Raw genomic sequence first — 5416 nt, forward strand, 5'->3', positions numbered from 1 at the left:
TATAGGAACTACATTAGCTAATCTCCAGTCCAACGGTACAATCCCCGAATTTAGAGATTTATTAAAAATCATCGCTAACGGGCTAGCAATATCACTCGCTAGTTCCCTTAATATTCTAGGATGAAGATTATCCGGGCCCCCCGATTTACTTCCGTTAAGCTGTTCAAGTTTGGCTTTCACCTCCGATACCATAATGTCTACCCCCATATCCTCATTCCCATCGGTCCCTGTATCACTATTCCTTAGCCCTTCATTAGCCTCATTGAAGACCGAGGCAAAATATTCATTCAGATATTGTGCCATTCCAAGATTATCCCTAATCTCCACTCCGTTCAAAGTTTTAAGCGGTCCCACTTCTTCTTTCTTGGTTTTCTTCCTATTTATATGGCTAAAAAACCTTTTGCTATTGGTTTTAATCCCCTTCGCTAAGTCCATCTCCACCCGTCGTTTTGCCTTTCTCACTGCTTCCCTACACCCTCTGACCTCAATAAGGTAGGTTTCTTTGCTGATCCCTCCCATTTTCCAGTCCTTGTACGCTTTCTGTTTTTTCTTAATGACCCCTCTGAGACGCTTGCTCATCCAGCTCGGTCTAAAACTGCTACCTATGAGCCGTTTTCCCTTTCTTGGGATACATGCCTCTGACATCTCCTGCAACTTCAACCTGAAGTAACCCCAGGCGTCATCTGCCCTTAGATCCCTAAATATGTTAGGCCAGTCTACTTCCCTAACTAGTCGCCTTAGTTTAGTAAAGTTAGCCCTTTTGAAATCATAAACCCTAGTCTCTGATGCACTATTGATTATCCTCTCATTTATTTTGAAACGAATTAGCTCATGATCACTCGAGCCAAGGTTGTCCCCTACAACTATTTCCCCAACAAGGTCCTCGTTGCTCACCAAAACCAGATCTAAAATGGCATCCCCCCTCGTCGGTTCAGCAATCACTTGATGAAGGAATTCATCAGCTATCACGTCTAGGAAAAGCTGAGCCCTATTATTGTTACTAGCATTTGTTTCCCAATCTATATCCGGGAAGTTAAAATCCCCCATGATCAAGCAGTTCCTATTAGTGTTTACCTCCTTAAAAACATTAAAGAGCTCTCTATCCATCTCTAGGGTAGATCCCGGCGGTCTATAGCACACCCCAATCACTATCCCGGGTGAGGCTCTAGTAGTTTTCTTCCCCAATGTGACCATTGCCCAAACAGACTCCGTATTATCCATTGCATTGCTAGTTATTTCATTACATTTCACCTCATTATTGATATACAATGCTACTCCCCCCCCTTTACCTTTGCATCGGTCTTTCCTAAACAGCACATACCCTTCCATACCTGTACTCCAGTCATGGCTACCGTTCCACCATGTTTCGGTTATTCCTACGATATCCGGCTTCAATTCTCGGACCAAGAGCTCCAGTTCCTCCATTTTATTACCTAAGCTTCTTGCATTGGTGAACAAACATCCTAATTTTTGCTGTTGGGCTCCTCTCACTCTTTTCACCCAACTCGGTAGGGACACAGTACTACCAGCATGACCTGTAGATCTAGTATCCGTCCCCCCCCTCTTCCTTACACCTGCCTGCCCCCCTCTGGCTATATCTGTTGTTATTTTGTTGTTCTCGCTCCCAATGTATAAATTTGGCGTGGAGAGCACCAGGACCTCTCCCAACCGTCTCCCCTCAGTGTCTAGTTTAAAGCTCTTTTAATCAGGTGAGCCAGCCTCCCTCCTAGAAGTCTACTTCCTTCCCTACTTAGGTGGAGCCCATCCCGTGAGAACAGTTGTCTGTCCCCAAAAGCCTCCCAGTGCCCATACATCCCAAAGCCCTCCTTGTAACACCACTCCCTCAGCCAACTGTTAATCGTCACTATCCTCTCACCCCTTTGGCGCCCTTCCCTAGGAACAGGTAGGATCCCACTGAAGATCACCTGAGCCTCAATTTCCTTGAGCGTCTTACCCAACCTGGCATAGTCTCCCTTGATCCTGTCTAGCGAGAATCTAGCAGTATCATTCGTTCCCACATGAAGGATGATCAAAGGGTTCTTACCCGCTCCTCTTAGGATCCTTTTCAACCTCAGGTCCACATCCCGTATTTTAGCGCCCGGTAGACAGCACACCCTTCTGTTTTCCGGATCGGCCCTAGTCACAGGCCTCTTGGAATGTTAGGCATAGTACCAATGAAGGTGGATTAGTGGGCAGAGTGAAGGTGAGGTGGTCAAAAGTATATGATAAATGTAATTTACCACATGGATATCACCACTGTGTGTGTGTATGTATTTCCATGATACACAGTACTATGAATACTAATATTGTACAGGATATCTAGCCTGTGGAAATCATGGATATTTTTCCTTTAAAAGCTACATTTATTTCTCAAGAAGAGAAGATGATTTAAGAAGCACAATTGCAACTGATTTCCTCTACCACAATCATAATGCTGGCTGGTGGAAAAGAATTAGCCTAATAGTTTTTTGTTTCATTTCAAGAAGAAATTACAAATAAAGAGGGACATGGCTGATTTTCAAACTACTGTAATTTTATCCCTTAAATTACAAAATATTCAAAATGTTAACAAAAGGTATATTTTGTATCTTCAGTGATTCAGCTTTGGGCAGGGCCGACTCCAGGCACCAGCTGACCAAGCACATGATGGGGGCGGCACCTTGGGGCAGGGCAGCGCTAAGGTTTTTTTGTTTTTTTGGGTTTGTTTTTTTTTGGTTCCTCAGGGCAGCGCTGGAAGGTTGTTTTTTTTGTTTCTGCGGCCTGATGCTCGGGGGGGTGGGGCTTGGTGCGGGGCGGCGCTTGGGTGGCGCGGGATGCTCGGGGGGGCTTGGCGCGGCACCCGGAGGGCGAGGGCTTGGTGCGGCGCTTGGAGGGAGGGCGGGGGCTTGGCACAGCACCCGGGGGGATGGGGCAGGGCAGAGGCTTGGTGCGGTGCTCGGAGGGAGGGCGGGGGCTTGGTGCAGCGCTCGGGGGGGTGCGGGCTTGGTGCGGCGCTCGGGGGGGCGGTGGCTTAGAGCAGCGCAGCACTCGGAGGGGGTCGGGGGCTTGGCGTGGCACAGTGCTCTGAGAGGGCGGGGCTTCGGGCGGCATGACGCTCAGCGGGGGTAGGGTGGGGCAGCGCTCTTCTTTTTTGCTTGGGGCGGCAAAAAAGTTAGAGCCAGCCCTGGCTTTGGGTTGCAAACTTGACAGCTGTTATAAAGTAAGCAGGGTTAGGCCTTGCTAATACTTGACTGAGAGACCACTTGGGACAACCCAAGCTGCTGAAGGAAGGGCTTTTGGTGATTGTGCATGTTTAAATCTGAGTCAGTACTGGACCAGTGCCCTAGCATGGCTTTGGATGTGCTCATGTGCAAACCTTGCATTGCGTGCATTCATTTATTTCTTAATCAGAGGAGTACAAACCACTTCTAGTCCAACCCCCTGTTCAAAGCAGGACCAATTCCCAAATGGCCCCCTCAAGAATTAAACTCACAACCCTGGGTTTAGCAGGGCAATGCTCAAATCACTGAGCTATCCTATTCCCCTCATCCCAGGCTTCTAATCTCTGCACACCTGGGGCCAAAGGTTCCACTACCTTGCAGTGGAACAGGGGAAGGGGTTCCAGGGCCACACCTCTCCACATACAGGCGTGCACCCTTTGAGCCAGTAAGTGCTGCCAGCAGTGTTAGGTGTCCCTATTCCCTGCACTCCTGAGCATAGTTAGTCAAATTATAGCCTCTTTTGAGTGGCCGCTTAAGGGCTGGGGAATTTTACACTTGATCCTAACCTTAGCTCTGACTTGATGGACTAAACCACAGCAGCAGGAAGAGAGCAGCCTCACTAATAACTCACAACCCGGCCACTTAGTAGACAATTGCACCTCTCGTCCCACTTCCTATTTAAAATCAAACTCTGTGGAATGACCTGTGATCATTTTCTAACATGCACTTCTTTGTGCCATGGACTGAGTTGTAATCAATAAGGACTCACTTGTGCCCCAAGACACATATGCAACTGCCACTGACATTATTAGGAGTTGTGTGTTCATGGTTGAAGGCAGAACTGTTGCCTAAAACTTGAAGCAAAGCTCAGCCTTGAGCCCACAAATGAATGGCCAAACAGATCAGATTAAGCTATGGGGTACTTCAAAGGATGAAGCGCAAACAGAGGTTCATTTACAAACACCTAATTTTGCACTATTTCTATGTGCTACAAGGGGAGGTATTGGTTGCATGGTATTTAATAAAAAGAACATCCAAAATGCATTCTATTATCTTGGTGCTGTTGAATACCTGCATGTCTGAGCACAGGTGTCAAATCTAGACAGAGGGAATACTCTGTTTTGACTATCTAAGGTAACTGTGTAAGAGCAAAAGCAGAAGGCGCACTTCACATGCATTAATCAACAGAAAAACAGCATCTACCAGGACCAATAATAAGTTAGTTTCATTATACACCACAGGACAATTGCCTCCATACATGCTGGTGCTTCTAAAGCGAATACTTCTGCTGTCATCACATCCATCCACTAAGTATAGATTTACACATGTACATCATTAAGGGGAACAAATCAAAAGGACCCCCTGAAATCACAACCAATGCACTACCAAAGTAAACATGTTCATCTGTAATACTGATATCATGCCCCACCTCATTCTGAAATTGTCACATACCAAAAATATGAAAATAGTCAGTTTCCCTATGGACTTCATCGGGGAGCTTTAAAGCACTCTTTGTTCTACCTAGGTGCTATTAAATTATATTGTACAAATAGAGAGAGAAAGTAAAGTTGCCCCACGAAGACTTTGGTTTCCCTTTTTTCCCCAGAATGGAAGGATGATCTTGTGGTTGAGGCACTGGGCTGATAGTCAAGAGATCTGGGTTCAATTCCTGGCTTTCTGCATGACCAGACTTCCTGTGTGACCTTAGCTACATCACTGAATCTCTCTTTGCCTCAGTCCCCATCTGTAATATAGGGACAATGATACACCCTCAAAAGGCTAATGGATATGGAGGTGCTCAGATACCATGGTGATAGACCACATACTACCTATACAAATTGAGAGGAAAATGGATTATGCTGAAACAGCATCCCTAAGGGTCTAAGAATAAGGTTTGAGAGGAGTTTGCTGTCTGCAATTCTCAGCTGCAGATTTCAACACTTCAGATGAAACCCCTAACAAAATGGATGTAAAAGTTAGTGAGAGAGCAGCTTGCCATCTATAGCAGAAATTTTACATTACTATGATGTATTATATTAAGAGAGCCAGATGGCACTGGCTTGCACAATTTCCTCAGTATAGTTGGCTGCTATTTTTTGTGTATATATATATATATATATATATATATATATACACACACACACTGGTAAATTATTGCCTTTTGTTTTTCATTGGACTCCCTTTACCTAACAGCTGTGGTTTAGTTTCTATGGCTT

The sequence above is a fragment of the Mauremys mutica genome, chromosome 1, assembly GCF_020497125.1.
Source record: "Mauremys mutica isolate MM-2020 ecotype Southern chromosome 1, ASM2049712v1, whole genome shotgun sequence".
NCBI classification, from domain to species: Eukaryota; Metazoa; Chordata; order Testudines; family Geoemydidae; genus Mauremys; species Mauremys mutica.